Here is a 17,383-nt window from a genome sequence, read left to right as displayed (position 1 = left end):
AGGTATTTAAACAAAAACTTTTATGTCAGCATTCACAGGAGCTATTCACAATAACCAAAAGGTAAAAACAACCAAAACCCCTATCAACTGATGAATGGATAAACAAATGTGGTATATCCATACAATGGAATATCATCCAGTCATTAGAAAGAAACGAAGTGCTGATACATGCTACAACATAGATGGATCTAGAAAAAGTTATGCTAAGTGAAAGAAGCAGACACAAAAGGTAACATACCGTATGATCCCATTTATATGAAATACCCAACCTAGGTAAACCACGGCGGTAGGAGGCCGATGAGTGTTTGCCAGCGGCTGGAGGGAGAGAGGAACAGGGAGCAACTGCTTAACAGGTTTGGGAATTTTCCTTTTGGAATGATGTAAATGTTTTGAAACTATATAAAGGTTATGGTTTGCACAACACTGAATGTAGCAAATGCCACTAAGTTGTGCACTTTAAAATGGCTGATTTTATATTATGTCAATTTTATCTCGATGAATAACTGATAACCTTTTATGAAAACAAGTACCCAAACATGTCAAGTTATTTTACTATCAATATTGACTGCTTCCCAACTAAAACAAAGTAACACAAATATTTCTTAAACTATCTGAAGATGTTCCTAACCCTTTCCCTAAATCACAATATTTCTCTAGAAAGAGAAGAGTGGTTTTACAGAAAGCTTCTCAGGTATAATTTACTCAAAGATTTATCTACACTAAAATCTAAAAGATATTTTTTGAAAGCTCAATGAGGTGTTTTTTTTTTTTTTTTTTTTTGTCAATGAGGTTTTAAACTTACTCACCATGAGCAAAAAGACCAAACAAAACTCAGAAACTCAGCTATCCCAACTTACTTTGGACTTTATACTTAAAAGGCACAATACAAAAATTTCCATTATTTCTCATGATCACTTTTACAATATAGTTTCAAATGGGCTGAATGACTTAGCCAGTACTCACTATAAGGACTATTTCCCTTCTGACAGTCACTTCCCCTTGCTATCTGCCACCAAGGACTGAAACTTCTCTGAGCCTTGTTTATCTCCTGAACTCCAGTTAGTCTCCAGGTACCATAAGTTTTTTCTTCAAGAGGCACAAGTACTTGAGCTTGACATCCTGCGTCTCCCACTTATCAACAGTGTGAAAGCTGGTGGTAACCTTCCTTTTTTTGCCTCACTTTCTGATCTGTATAATGGGAATAACAGTTACACCTCAGAGGCTTGCTGTGAGAATGTGTCCAAAGCATTGAGCAAACTCTTATCATGTAACAAACACTAAACTGCCATCACTATTATTACTGCTCTGTGTTTTCACTAAGATTTTCCTAGGACAGGCTGTCACTGCCAGATTATATCCACTAGATTATGTCTGTACCTCCTCAACTGGCTTTCTTCATTCCTCTTTTAGTCCAAAGGATATGCACATCATAATCAGATTTACCTTGCATATATATACATCCTGTTACTCCCCAGCTGAAAAAACCTTCAATGTGTCACTTACTAGACATCAAATCTAATAGTCTCTGCCTTTCGTCAGCCTCTGTTAACTGCTGTTCTCAAACTCTAGTGTACATTGGAATCATATGGATTGCTTGTTAAAAACATTGTTGGAATCTACTCCTGAAGTTTCCAATTCAGCAAGTAGCAAGCAGAGCCTCAGAATTTGCTTCATAATGAATTTCCAGGTGATTCTGAGGCTGTTGGTTGAGGAATTACACTTTGAGAAGTATTGCTTAAAATACGACCCTTCTGCCTCCTTAAGGGCTTCCCTGGTGGCTCAGGTGGTTAACGAATTTGCCTGCAATGCGGGAGACCCAGGTTCAATCCCTGGGTTGAGAAGATCCCCTAGAGGAGTAAATGGCAACCCACTTCAGTATTCTTGCCTGGAGAATTCCATGGACAGAAGTGCCTGGCAGGCTACAGTCCAAGGGCTCGAGAAGAGTCAGACATGACTGACTAACATTTTCATACTTTCATTCTGCCTCCTTAGTCTTATTTCTCCCTATTACCTAAACCGAATATACAACTTTCATTAGTTTTACAGGGTGTGCCCAACTGTCCTGACCCTGCTATAACTCTGCTGCCCCGAAATACTTTCCTGACTATCCAAATCATACCCATCCTTAAAGCCTGTGGTTCTCAACACCCCCTGCACATTACAATCACCTTGGGGAGGATTTTAAAAACTAGGAGTAGGGGAATTCCCTGGAAGTCCAGTGTTCAGGACAGCGGCACAGGTTCAATCCCTGGTCAGGGAACTAAGATCCCACAAGGTGCACAGTGCGGCCCCAAAACAAAAAACTATGAGTGTCCCAACCCTGAGATTCTGGTTCAACTGATCCTGGGACAAGAGTCCCCATGTGATTTTAATAAGCAGCAAAGTTGAGATCCCTACTTTACCTTCAATCTTCTTCCCATCAGAATTAATGAAGGCTCACTGAATTTTCTCCCCCCCAAACTCCTATAGTGCTATTAGACTGTAACAAGTTTGCACTTGGTTACATATGAAATCATGTTACTCTCCACCTTTCATTTTAAATTCATTCTCAAGCTTGATCAATGATTATATCTTGAAGTTCCATCTTAACTACAATACTGCTAAGTCACTTCAGTCGTGTCCGACTCTGTGCGACCTCAGAGACGGCAGCCCACCAGGCTCCCCCATCCCTGGGATTCTCCAGGCAAGAACACTGGAGTGGGTTGCCATTTCCTCCTCCATAACTACAATACTAGTACAATGATAATACACAGTAGGAACTCAGAGTGTTTCCTCACCGATTGTGCATTCAAACTGAAATTCAGAGCTTTAAATACTTCTACTCTATCCAGTTCAGGAAACTATACTCCCTCCTTTTTTAAATACAGTTCTGCAACAAACTTATTTTGTTACTGTGAGTCATTTAACTCCTTCCTCCCCCAATAAATAAACTGAAAAAAATTAATGTATCAAAATGCTGTGAAGAATAATAAAATGATTAATAGCATCATAAATGGCTTCATAGTTGCTTCCTTAGAGCAAATGGCCTTTTCTAAATCCATTAAAGACTGTTTCAAAACAGTTAAAGAGAATCAAAGCCCACATATTTAAAGATGCTGAAGCTCTGAATAGTTCTATGATTTGTTTTCTCAACAGATGTGCATCCTTCAAGCCCTGAATTCACCAGATGCATATTAAATTAATCTGTACTTTCAGTTTTACATAACACTCCACTCTAGTTTTATAAATATACCACTACATAAAGTAGAACTCCACTGTTGCTTTATGACATTAAATATTAACAGATTATCTCCACTGCACAAAGAAAAAAATACATTAAGATTCATTTTAATGCAGTCAAATATGTGCTTGCTAAATATAGGCTATAATATCATTATTTTTGAACTGGTTGATTTCTATCTAGAATATGAAAAGTAATAAATTTGCTTATAACTAAAGATCCAGTGACACCTAGTATTTAAAAATACTAACTCAACACTTCATAAATTAACTAATTAATTTAGGATTTCAACTAAATACCTTAATTTTAATTCTGTAGTTATTTAACAGTCTACTTAAATTGGAAATTTTACTTCTTACAAAATCATTTATCTTCATTAAGAGAACAAACTGGTATATTATATCAGAAACAACTGGAATAGAAGTCAGGAGACTTGGGTTCCAGTGTGATTCATCAGCTATACAATCTAGATCAAGTCTCAGTCTCTCTATACTTAAGTAATCTCAGCTGTAAAATGAGAAAGTCTAACTAGACCATTTCCAAGTTTTCTTTTACTTTATGATTCCATAATCTCTGAAACTCAAGAAACATAAGCATTAACCAGATGGATCCCATTAAAGGCTAAACGAGCTTATTTATGTATTGATTGATTGGGAGAGCATCTATCTTTGGAAAACCTAAGTGCTTTCACACAAACAGATCGTTCCTCAGGTCTGTTTTATTCAACTAGGTGAAAAAGGAAACAAAATCCATCAAGCATGGAGTTTTTAAACATTTTTTGCGTACACATTTTTTGCGTCATAGTCTAGATGACTGGAATATTTGGCTGTCACAATACCAATTTAAGGTTAAAGCGTTTTGGAAAATAGGTGTCCTAGAAAACCAGGACAGGACAGTTATAAAGCCAACTGAAAGAGGATTCTAACAATTACTACTTGGGCTATGTGAGAAACAGTGCGTCAGGACAGCATTTTATTACTTTTAAAATAGTTATTTCCACTCTGAATCCGAATTTGAAATACCAGGCAGCTACAGCAGCACCTATGATGTCCCTTCTACTCAGACTTTGCCAGCTCAGGTTTCTGGATGGCCTTCAACAACTGCAATAGGAAGATGACCCAGGAGAGGACAGCCAAAAGCAGTCCGTATAGCCAAAACCTGCACGACGATGAAATGCAAGCGGCAAAAGACCTTAACTTTAGTAACAGTTCAAAACTCCTCAACTCAGATCTCTTATCAAGCCTCCTTACCACCTGCAATTGCTATGTGGAAAGTACATTTAGTTCACATTTCCTAATGCCCCATTACATATCTCAAAGAATTACAGCACCTGTCAATTAACACCTAATGACCCAGCATCAACCTTTCTGAAATGCAAACTCAAGACTGAACAATTACATCTCAAAATGTTAGAAAAATCTCATTTCAAAACCACCCCCAGGAATTATTTTATTCATTTTATTTCTAAAAAAGAAAAAAACTACCCAAGAATTAGGGTGGTGGGAGGGATAAATTGGCAGAGCACAGAGGATTTTCAGGCATTGAAAATACCCTGTATATTATTACAATGGATAAATGTTACTACACATGTTTCCAAACCCATAGTATGTACAGTACAAAGAATCAATCCTAAATTAAACTATGGACTTTGGGAGATTATGTATCAATGTAGGTTCATAATTATAACAAATGTACTACTTGGGTAGAGAATATAGATAATGGGGGAGGCTATGCATGTGTGGGAACAGAGAGTAGATAGGAAATCTCTGTACCTTCCTCTCAACTTTCCTGTGAACCTAAAACTGCTCTAAAAAATAGTCTTGGGACTCCCCAGTGGTTCAGCAGTTAAGATTCCAACCTTCTACTGCAGGGGGTGTGGGTTCAGTCCCTGGTAGAGGAACTAAGATCTCCCATGCTGTGTGGCCAAAAATAAATAAATAAAGTCTTTTTAAAAAAATACCACATTAACATGTTAGGATAGAAAATATTTTAATAAAACAATTGGACATCCACATGGGCTTCCCAGGTGGCCCAGTAGTATAGAATTCACCTGCCAATGCAGAAGACACAGGAGGCGTGATTAATCCCTGGTTCAAGAAGATCCCTTGGAGAAGGAAATGACAACCCACTCCAATATTCTTGCCTGGGAAATCCTACAGACAGAGGAGCCTGGCACAGTCCATGGGGTCGCAGAGTTGGACACGACTTAGCAACTAAACAACAAGGCTGCTGCTGCTGCTGAGTCACTTCAGTCGTGTCCGACTCTGTGCGACCCCATAGACGGCAACCCACCAGTCTCTCCCGTCCCTGGGATTCTCCAGGCAAGAACACTGGAGTGGGTTGCCATTTTCTATTCCAATGCATGAAATCGAAAAGTGAAAGGGAAGTTGCTCAGTCGTGTCCGACTCTTAGCGACCCCATGGACTGCACCCTACCAGGCTCCTCCATCCATTTTCCAGGCAAGAAGAGTACTGGAGTGGGGTGCCATTGCCTTCTCCAAAACAACAAGGCAAAACTCACTATTAAAAGAATACATTTAGAGATGTCCCCTGGTAATCCAGTGGCTAAGACTCCGTGCTTCCAAGGCAGTGGGCTTGGATTCGATCCCTGATCAGGGAAAAAAAGAGATCCTACATGTCATGAGGTGAGGCCAAAAGATGGAAAATAAATAAAGAAAAAAAGAATAAGTTTAAGTGGATTCATCAGTAAATTAAAAAAATCTTCTTCCAGAAGAAGCTTCTCTTCCAGTTGTAACAGAGGGAAAAAAGGATTTATTATATATCTCCATAATCCATTTTTTTTAGCAGCTTCCACCCATAAGTGGCAAGCAGTAATGACAAGAATGATTTATTAAGCAAATGATAACAAAGATGTATGAAGGTATATAATGTTCAGATAGTTTGAAATAACAATTACTTTTAACCAACCTCTGAGATCTTTCTGTGTAACTCAATATAAATGCAAGTTCTTTTAGCTACATGTTCACTGATACAACTGAAATTATATAACCTACATCTACTGAGGGGTTTGACTTTTGAAAAAAAAAATCTGATGAATTCAAAGCCACGAAACATGAAGGGGTGAGGGAATAGGAATCTGAAACAGATGGCATCTCTTTTAATTTTTTTTCCCGAGTCCATCTTGAACAAAATCTCAATAATGTCAAAATCCAATTTAGCTCTCCAAATAATTAACCTACAAAACATAAAATGCTAATTTTGAAGTAAATTCTTTTTTTTTTTTCTTCCCAGCTTCTATATTAGGCAGAAATGAGTAGAGACAAGTTAGATGTTAAATAGAGAAAAACTATCCTTCCACAAATTCTAAAGTTCTTTCATGAAAATCTACTTTCATTTATCTGAGGCCACTGAAGCAGTTTCTATCAAGACTGGTGAGAATAAAGTCTGTCTATGATATCAGCCTTTTTTTTCTGTATACGATGATTATTTATCCTTACTAGAGACCAAATCATAGCTCCAAAGAGAAATAAGCTCTAAAATAGAAACAAGCTCTGGAAGAATACTCATTTGGTTTGAGTAAAGCATTGCCTGGCATTTCTGAAACATTTCCACAGTAATTCACTTCTGGTTTGACAACACCAATAAAGTTAACTGTACTTTGTTCATTATATATTCTAGTATGCTATATAAACCTTCCCCATCTTTCCTAAGGCTTTCTGAGATCATCCAAGAGACAGACGTTAAAGGAAGGTTTAGTCATTTTTAGATTTCCTGACAAGCAAATTCCATAAATGACAACTGCAAACATTCGTGGAATGGCCACATACATTGTTTAAGTGGAAAAGGTCATTGAGAAAAGTATCACATGTAACAGTCTCTACTACTGCCCACATTTCTGATATATCTTTTTACAGCTAGTATCCTATGTCTTATACCAAAATAAATTATTTAAGTTTTATGAGAAGATAGAGAAAAAAAGAGAGCTTCTCATGGCTTTACCAAAGCAAGATAATATGACCTCAACTTTAAGATTCAAAGATGCTGAAAAATAATGATCCAGGAAAACCGTTAAATGTTTAGATATATAGTAAAGACTTTACAATCTCAGAAAAGCCATTTAGAAAGGTGAATAACCTTACAAAAAGTCCACGACATTAGTAAAAACATAATTTCAATTCTTTAAAAAATAGTATAAGTATCTTATCAATAATTTAAAATATATCCATCCAGTTATCAATTTGACCAATATCTATTGGGTGCCTATTACGTAGCTGCAGTGACGGATAAAATTTAAAATAGTATTTCTACCTCAATGAGCATGCAACATAGCTGGACAGTTTTATTTAAAAAAAAAAATTCAACTTTGTTTAAGAAAAACACAAAGAAGAAATATATTTGAAAATTCTCTCAAAATTATGGAAAACCTATAAACTTCTCTAAAAAGTAATACTGAATTACACATTTTGTAACCACTTTTCACACACAAAAAAACTATTATTAAAGCAAGTTATTTGATTTATCTGTTGAGTATAAAGTACATTTAAAAATTAAAAATTACCAGGAATTCCCTGGTGATCCCATAGTTAGGACTTCGTACTTTACTGCAGGGATAGAAGTTTGATCCCTGGTCAGGGAACTAAGGGCTTCCCAGGTGGCTCAGTCGTTAAGAAGCTGCCTGCTAACGCAGGAGACATGAAGTTCAATCCCTGGGTCGGGAAGACCTCTGGAGGAGGAAATGGCAAACAACTCCAGCATTCTTGCCTGGAGAATCCCATGGACAGAGTCTGGAGAGCTACTGTCCATGAGGTCACAAAGAGTCCGACACCACTAAACACCCATGCACAGGGAACAAGATCCTGTAGGCCACTCTGCATAACCTCCCCCACCCCTCAAAATTACTAATTTTAAGTTACACCAAAAAGCAAACTACATGAGCTCAAAATCTGACATACAACAAGTTACAAATTAACTATCATTTTAAAATCTACAAAACAAATTAACAAAGATTTCATGTTTCTGAGATATATTTCTACATCATCATCACAAAAGACTTAAGGGCAGAGCTTCATTCCATTTCACTTATTTTACATATATTACACATATCTAAGTTTTGCAAACAGTTTAACTCCAAAATGAGTCATGGCTCCTTGTGTTGATTTTATTCTTAAAATTACAACTACTTTCTATTTTATGCCCCAATTTTAATTCTCTCCAGAAATATGTGATGTTAATTAAGATTTATATACATTATAAATTTTACAATGTTTTACTTATCAATCCATACTATACACATCACAAATCTGAAAAAAAAAAAAACCTCTGAAACATTCTTGGTTATTTCAGTTAATGCACACATTCTGCTTTATTTTTCAGAGTTTTAAGAAACTACTAACAACTGAGTTTCACGCTACTTATGATCAATATCTAGAAGCTAATCAAAGTCCTGCTGTGTATACATGATTTGGAACATCATCCAGTTCTTCTCCTATCTCAAACCTCATTCCACAAAACTGGGCTGCCCAGACTGTGTAAGATTATTCATAATTCATCTTTCAAATGGAAGGTGCTTTCATTTAAAGCTATTATTTAAATACATTAACCCCTCCTTTTATAAAACTGATTAGAATTCTAACTCATATTACATATGGAGAAACTGAATCTCTGCTAGGTTCCATGACTTAACCCAAGGTCAGCAACTATCCAGAGGCAGTCCTGGTTCAATCCCAGATTTGCCTAACCTCAAAGCCAATACTTCCACTTGACCACAATTATCTCCTTAAAAGATTAAGAGATAGGCTCAAAAGCAGGGAACCTTGTCTCTCTCTCTCTCTTTGAACGTTCACGTATCTATTCTGATACATCTATAACCACAAAGAACCTACAATTCAGTCTCTGATCGAAATATAAATGAAGAGGATCTTTCTGCTTCATTTAAACTAGGGCAAGCTAACTGGCAGGTAAGAAAGATGTTGGCAAAGGCTTGCCTCAACATGTCTCGCTTAGACCTCTATGTTTTGAAGGTCCCCCAACTCTGTTTGTTATAAACATGCATACCTACTAAACAAGGATATGCCAGACTAGACTCTAGGTTGGTGCTTTTCAGGCTTGCACTTTTCTAAAATTCAGACCAGACTTAATACTGATCTAGGAGACTTGGTTGACTATGTCAATCTGGCACTTCCCAAACATTCGAAGCATCATTTATGGGAAACAAACCCAGTTCCACCCTCTTTCTTTTACTCTGTGATGCTTGCGCCACTTGGGGAGTGAGGGACCGCTCCTGTAAAGATACTGGGGCTAGAGAGCAGTAAAGGAAGAAGTGGGGGAAGCGCACGGAAGTTGTGAGGAGGGAGGTCTCCTAACCCACTCTACTGCCCTAGCTCTGCCAAGGGCGGCTCCCCGCGGTGCCCAGCCGACTCACAACCCCCACAACCCTAGAAGCCGGGCTCTATCCCAGCGAGGTGGGCAGAAGAGTCGGGCAATGGAAGTATGCGATTGCCCCATCTACCCCGCCAGGGTCCGGGCTCTCCTTTTGGACCCAGAGGATGCCCCCCTCTTTCAGAGATAACCCTCCAGGTGGCAAACTCCCGGTCCACATCGACCGAAGTCTTCAGTATACGAGGGGGCGCCTCCTCCGCAACCTCGACCGGACCGCCCGAAACTCTCCGTCAGCCGTGACCCCCCAACCCTTCCATTCCACCTCCGCAACCCTCTACAGTTACACACGCCGGCCTCCGCCCCACCCAGTATCTCCGCGCTCCCCTCCGCGATTTGGAGAAGGGGGCCCCCCACAAGCCCCCAGATACACACACACTCTCAGGCTCCAGCCTCCTGGACCCCGTCGAAGACGGAGCGCGTACCTGGTCTGGCCGTGCTTCGGGACTCAGATGGGGCGGGCGCAGTCCCCTCCCGGAGGCGCCGAGTGCTTCTCTACCCACCCGCAGCGTTGGCTTCTCTCTTCCCAGGAAAGGGAGGGAGGAGAGGCGCGGGAGGGGAGGGGTAAGGCGAGGAGCCGAGGGGCGGCTGAAGCCGATCCGGAACCTCTAGCGCTGGCCCCACCCTCGGCCCGGCGCAGAGCACCCTGGCCCTCCCGATAGGACAAACTTAAAGCCGGCAGTGAGAAGGGGACAACACCACTTCCGGGTCATCCCCGCCATCGCCCCTCCTTAGCAACCGCGTGGGGTTGCTAAGCGGAAGCGCCTTCAAAGACAACCGCCCCCATTACTTCTGGGACCATCAGGAGGTAACTGGGAACGTATGCTCCACTTGGGTAATACACTCTTACCTTCTGCTCCTGGTCTTGAACGGAGAACCAGCTTCGCTGCCAAAGTCACGAAGCCAATTCTGCTTTCGCCTTCGCTTGTATTCCCCCTACGAGCCCCCAGCCACGATTTACTCCTTGTTCCTCCCTCCCTGAATCCCGGGCGAACCTATTGACTCCTCCTAAGGCTCTCTCAGGTCCCTCCAGGGAGTTACTTTCTGGCGGTTTAGCAAGCATCTCCCTCTTGTGGATTTTCAGTTATGTTTCAACTGGGCTTTTGAATTTCTTCCGTTATAAAACCTTTTTCATGCACTTCGTTCTCATGTGACAAGCCCCTGAAACCCAATGGTGAGAAAGTTTCACCCATCTTCTCTTTTGTAAGGTTTGCACTTGCTTGTGTATAACCTGGAAATAATTAATTCTTAAAAGAAACAATGAGAAGAGGCCAAAGGAAGCCGCTAATCAAATTTGGGAAGGAGGAAGACATTTAATCTACTCAGAGTAAACTTTCATTCGTGTACTGTGGACAAGAAAAGTTAACAAGAGACCTCATATAGCCTTGTGCTGAAGTGATCTGACTTTGAAATATATTGGGTAAACCACTTCTTGGAGCAAAAGCCATCTACATAATTAATCCTCTTTTTAGAAAAATGACCTATATGTTTATGGCAGTTAAATATTCAGAGACGTGTAATCGGGCATTCAGAGAAAAACGAGTGAACATTTTGGCTTAACTTTCCCATCTTGAACAGATCTGCTTAAAAGCAGTAAAGCTTAATCAGTTCAGTTCAGTCTCTCAGTCATGTCCGACTCTGCGACCCCATGAATTGCAGCATGCCAGGCCTCCCCATCCATCACCAACTCCCGGAGTTCACTCAAACTCATGTCCATCGAGTCGGTGATGCCATCCAGCCATCTCATCCTCTGTTGTCCCCTTCTCCTCCTGCCCCCAAGCCCTTCCAGCATCAGTCTTTTCCAATGAGTCAACTCTTCGCATGAGGTGGCCAAAGTACTGGAGTTTCAGCTTCAGCATCAGTCCTTCCAATGAACACCCAGGACTGATCTCCTTTAGAATGGACTGGTTGGATCTCCTTGCAGTCCAAGGGACTCTCAAGAGTCTTCTCCAACACCACAGTTCAAAAGCATCAATTCTTCGGCGCTCAGTTATGGTCCAACTCTCACATCCATACATGACCACTGGAAAAACCATAGCCTTGACTAGACAGACCTTTGTTGGCAAAGTAATGTCTCTGCTTTTGAATATGCTATCTAGGTTGGTCATAACTTTCCTTCCAAGGAGTGAGCGTCTTTTAATTTCATGGCTGAAATCACCATCTGCAGTGATTTTCGAGCCCCCCAAAACAGTCTGACACTGTTTCCCCATCTATTTCCCATGAAGTGATGGGACCGGATGCCATGATCTTTGTTTTCTGAATGTTGAGCTTTAAGCCAACTTTTTTACTCTCCTCTTTCACTTTCATCAAGAGGCTATTTAGTTCCTCTTCACTTTCTGCCATAAGGGTGGTGTCATCTGCATATCTGAGGTTATTGATATTTCTCCCGGCAATCTTGATTCCAGCTTGTCCTTCTTCCAGCCCAGAGTTTCTCATGATGTACTCTGCATATAAGTTATATAAGCAGGGTGACAATATACAGCCTTCACGTATTCCTTTTCCTATTTGGAACCAGTCTGTTGTTTCATGTTCAGTTCTAACTGTTGCTTCCTGACCTGCATACAGGTTTCTCAAGAGGCAGGTCAGGTGGTCTGGTATTCCCATCTCTTTCAGAATTGTCCACGGTTTATTGCTGGATCATGGAAAAAGGAAGAGAGTTCCAGAAAAACATCTATTTCTGCTTTATTGACTATGCCAAAGCCTTTGACTGTGTGGATCACAATAAAGCTTAATAGTAGTTCCTCAATTTGTTCTCTAGTCCAACAGTCCCCAGCCTTTTTGGCGCTGGGCACCAATTTCATGAAAGACAATTTTTCCACCTACCTGGGTTGGGGGGAAGGGTTTTAGGATGATTCAAGCACATTGTGTTTATTATGCACTTTATTTCTACTATTATTACATCACTTCCACCTCAGATCATCAGGCATTAGATCCCAGAGGTTGGGGACCGCTGCTCTAGTCCATGGCAGTGAATGTCTTAGCAACTACTGGCTATTGGTCCTAATAATTTGGGCATGATAATTTTACTGGTTATGATAGCCTTAGTCACCAATATTGAACAGTTGTCCACCTAGCCAGGGCAGAGGAATGAGCTTTGGTAATTTTAAAGAAACAGCAGATCTGTTAGTTTCCTGTACATGTGAGACAGTGTTAAATTAGTTCACCAGAGAGAGTCTATTCAGCAAAACCTGAGGGAAATAACTTCAGGTTCAAATGTCAGTAGTAGGTTGTTAAAGAAGTCTAAAACATTTCAACCCTTGCCCTGGACATACATACATGTGGGACTATACACAAACAAAATGCAAATAGAATCTGAGTACATCTAGTCAGCCTTAAAGGACAATTAATTGTTCTTTAAAAATACACTGGCTGTAATTAGCAAAATAGAGCTTGGTATTTCAATTGCCAACAGGTTAAATATTTTAAAATTTTTAATTAGAAAAGTAAACAATAAGCCCAATGAGCAACAACTTATCTAAAATGAAACTATGATGGACTTAGATGTCTTTAAATATTAAAAATATAAATACAATAAATTTGTTCTATAGAAAGAAATGTTTTATTGGGTAATAGTTGGTAGTTTAAGCCAATATAAAACTGCAAATTCCTATGCATCATTCATTTTTCCTGTTGTCTGAAGAAATATGACATACAGTAGCATTTACACCCTCTCTTCTTACAATTTTAAAAAATTATTCAGTTTTGTGTAGGTGTATGAATACCTGGCTTGACTCCTAAATGATCACTTGACTTATTTAATTCCATCATTTTCAATACACTCATTACTTGGAAACCTCTAAAGATGTATAGTATATGTGTATACATTTATGAAAACTTGTACACTGAAAACATATGCATTTTATTGTATGTAAATCCACCTAAAATATTGATAAATATTTTAAAATCCAAATAAATAACTATATAGCACAATCCACACCTAAAACTAGCTATGTGAGCTTAACTACACTTTCAGGATTTTGTGAGCAGTATCACAGAACTCTATAGTCTTTTTTTAAAAACTATTATCCGTATCAACTTTTTAGTTTTTAAACTTTATTATTTACTTATTTCGGTCATGCCATGCAGCATGTGGGCTCTTACTTCCCTGACCAGGGATAGAACCCACAACCTCTGTAATGGAAATGCAGAGTCTTAACCCCTGGACCACCAGGGAAGGCCCCAGGAATCCATATTCTTAATATGAACCATAATTAAGACAGTGCTCTCAAATCTAGGATAGATCTCAAACAGCCTTCAAGGTCAACAGTGTACCTCCATCCTTCAGATCAATACAAGATACCTCTAGCCTTTTTCTCAATCTCTTCAAAGCTTTTTGTCATTTTTTAAATTGTCCTTTGTAATCATTTAAGAAAGAATTAGGTTATCTAATGTTTATTTTTTGGAAACCCAATATTGTTAATCAATGATTAATATTTAAATATTCAAATATTCTTAGACTTCCATTGGCATCTCCGAATACAAAAGACAAAATAGACAAACATAAAGATACCAAAATTAATGAATACTTGGTATCAGTTAGAAGAAAAAGCTAGATTTACTGTTTATCTGCCTAAGCAATATACAACACACAAGGCATGGCCCCCTGCACTAGGGACTTATAGAAACTCAGGATGCGTGTGACATAAGCAATATAATGTTTAGACTTAGGAAGAGAAGGCTAAAGATATAACAACTATTATTAAATACTTGAAGGTTGTTTTCGAAAGGAGAAACTTGTTCTGTTATTTCAAGGATAGAACCAAGAACAGGAGGGGAGTAAAGAAAAAATTTTTTTTAATTTCTTTTGGTTGGCATTCGGGGGCTACTCTTCATTGTGGTGCATGGGCTTCTCATTATGAAGGCTTTGGTTGCAGAGTACAGGCTTCCGGTGCACAGGTGTCAGTAGTTGCAGCAAGCGGGCTCAGTAGTTATGGGCTTAGTTACTCTGAGGCATGTGGACTCTTCCCAGACCAGGGATTGAACCCTTGTCCCCTGCATTGGCAGGTGAATTCTTATCCACTATATCACCAGGAAAGTCCAAAAATCAAATTTTTAACTCATAGCATTTTCAATTAGCACTGCCAGCTAATAAAACAGTCCATCTACTGAAAAGCTATAGGCAGCTTGAGTTGAATAAGATAGCTTCTAACACTCCTCCCAGTTTTGGGGAATTCAGTGAAAATCTTCCCCACCTCCATAGGCTATCCTCAAAGGTAAAAGGAACCATTGCAACAATGTTAGCTGGACTAAGACTCAGCTGAATCTTCAATTTTTCCAAAAGTGAGTTAGCATGAAGAATTCAACATACGATGAGATTTGGAAGCAGTGTATATATAATATGGGAAAAGTTCAGTTAGTTTAGGCTTTATTTTTCTGCTTTTTTTAAAAAAATGGTATTTGTCATCTCATAAATAAACCTGAGCAGACTATAATTTTCATTATAGTATTATCTGCCTGTTGAAATTATGTATACATAATTTGTATGAACCTCACAAATTCCATTAGCATTCAAAAATTCCAGAACAGTAGCTTTAGTCATTGTTTGCTCAGGAATTTAACACTAATTATTTGAATAATCCATTCAAAAAGAAAAGCCAGGTTAAACTTTGTGAAGAAGGGTACAAAATTAAAACTTACTTTATCTTTTTAATATATACATTTCATTTTTTGATTCAGTTTCAGCGTAAAACAGGGAGCCTGTACTTATGTTTCAGTCAGTTCAGTTGCTGTCGTGTCCTACTCTTTGCAACCCTGTGGACTGCAGCACGCCAGACTTCCCTGTCAATCACCAACTCCCAGAGCTTGCTCAAACTCATGTCCATTGAGTCAACATGTCCGTTGGATGGTGATACCATCCAACCATCTCATCCTCTATCGTCCCCTTCTCCTCCTGCCTTCAATCTTTCCCAGCATCAGGGTCTTTTCCAATGGGTCAGTTCTTCACATCAGATGGCCAAAGTATTGGAGCTTCAGCTTCAGCCTAAGTCCTTCCAAAAAATATTCAGGATTGATCTCCTTGCAGTCCAAGGAACTCTCAAGAGTCTTCTCCAACACCACAGTTCAAAAGCATCAATTCAAAGTAATGTCTCTGCTTTTTAATACACTGTCTAGGTTGGTCATAGCTTTCCTTCCAAGGAGCAAGCGTCTTTTAATTTCATGGCTGCAGTCACCATCTGCAGTGATGATGAAGCCCAGGAAAATAAAGTCTCTCACTGTTTCCCCATCTATTTGCCACGAAGTGATGGGATCAGATGCCATGACCTTCATTTTTTGAATGTTGAGTTTTAAGCCAGCTTTTTCACTCTCCTCTTTCACCTTCATCAAGAGGTTCTTTCATTCCTCTTCACTTTCTGCGATAAGGGTGGTGTCATCTGCATATCTGAGGTTATTGATATTTCTCCCGGCAATCTTGTTTCCAGCTTGTGCTTCATCCAGTCCGGCATTTTGCATGATGTGCTCTGTATATGAGTTAAATAAGCGAGGTGACAGTACATACAGCCTTAACATACTCCTTTCCCAATTTTGAACCAGTCTGGTGTTCCATATACAGTTCTAATTGTTACTTCTTGACCTGCATACAGATTTCTCAGGAGGCAAGTAAGTGGTCCGCTATTTCCATCTCTTTAACCATTTTCCAGTTTGTTGCGATCCACACAAAGGCTTTAACGTAATGAAGCAGAAGTAGACGTTTGTCTGGAATTCTCTTGCTTTTTCTATGATCCAACGGATGTTGGCAACTCTGGTTCCTCTGCCTTTATCTCAATCCAGCTGGAACATCTGGAAGTTCTTCATTCATGTACTATTGAAGCCTAGCTTGGAGAATTTTGAGTATTACTTTGTTAGTGTGTGAGATGACTACAATTGTGCAGTAGTTTTAACATTCTTTGGCATTGCCTTTCTTTGGGATTGGAATGAAAACTGACCTTTTCCAGTCCTGTGGCCACTGCTGAGTTTTCCAAATTTGCTGGCATATGGAGTGCAGCACTTTCACAGCATTATCTTTTAGGATTTGAAATAGCTCAGCTGGAATTCCATTACCTCCACTAGCTTTGTTTGTAGTGATGCTTCCTAAGGCCCACTTGACATCGCACTGTCTGGCTCTAGCTGAGTGATCACACCATAATGATCATACTTATGTTTAGAAGGAGCTAAACTGACAATTTACATTTTAAAAAAGGTTTGACAAGGAAACAGATGACATGAGACCTCTGACTAATAAAGTTGTATGTATGTGCTGTATGCTCAATCGTGTTCAACTCTTTATGATCCTATGGACTGTAGCCTGCCAGACTCCTCTGTCCATGGAATTTTCCAGGCAAGAATACTGGAGTGGGTTGCCGTTTCCTACTCCAGGAGATATTCCTGACCCAGGGATCGAACCTGCATCTCTTGCCAGGGATGGAACCCACGTCTCTTGCATCTCCTCATTGGCAGCTGGATTCATTACCACTGCACCACCCGGGAAGTCTGCCTAATAAAGTCGCTTTGTTGCTAAGTCACTTCAGTTGTGTCCAACTCTTTGCGACCCTATGGACTGTAACCCACCAGGCTCCTTTGTCCATGGGATTCTCCAAGCAAGAATACTGGGGTGGGTTTCCATGCCCTCCTTAATATAGTTAGACATCACTAACAATTGTATATTTTGAAAGGATTGTATTTGAAAAGACTGCAGTTTCTTTAGGTCAAATTTTTTGGAAAACAATTACATATCAAAATTAGACTTCATTAGACACATTTTCCATCAAGTTCCTCTCTCCATCAATGAAAA

At 39.5% G+C, this 17,383-nt stretch overlaps 1 protein-coding gene across 11 annotated transcripts in view; it reads right to left on the bottom strand.

Annotated features, from left to right (window-relative positions):
- The window catches only part of CSNK1G1 (casein kinase 1 gamma 1), a 155,522-nt gene extending 144,825 nt beyond the window's left edge, over positions 1–10,697 (bottom strand). For 5 of the 11 annotated variants that reach the window (XR_009739115.1, XR_009739116.1, XM_061431015.1 and 2 more), the window contains exon 1: positions 10,041–10,211. The gene's annotated coding sequence lies outside the window, so the exon portion shown is untranslated. Of the gene's footprint in view, positions 1–7,738; positions 9,256–10,040; positions 10,212–10,465 lie in introns of those variants that run through there. The other 6 variants (XM_061431009.1, XM_061431008.1, XM_061431012.1 and 3 more) reach the window with 5 other exon arrangements.
- Positions 10,698–17,383: the final 6,686 nt, after the last annotated feature.

Source organism: Bos javanicus, chromosome 10 (assembly GCF_032452875.1).
Source record: "Bos javanicus breed banteng chromosome 10, ARS-OSU_banteng_1.0, whole genome shotgun sequence".
Taxonomy (NCBI): Eukaryota; Metazoa; Chordata; class Mammalia; order Artiodactyla; family Bovidae; genus Bos; species Bos javanicus.
The sequence above is the reverse complement of the archived record's forward strand: the minus strand, read 5'-3'. Positions and strand labels throughout refer to the sequence as shown.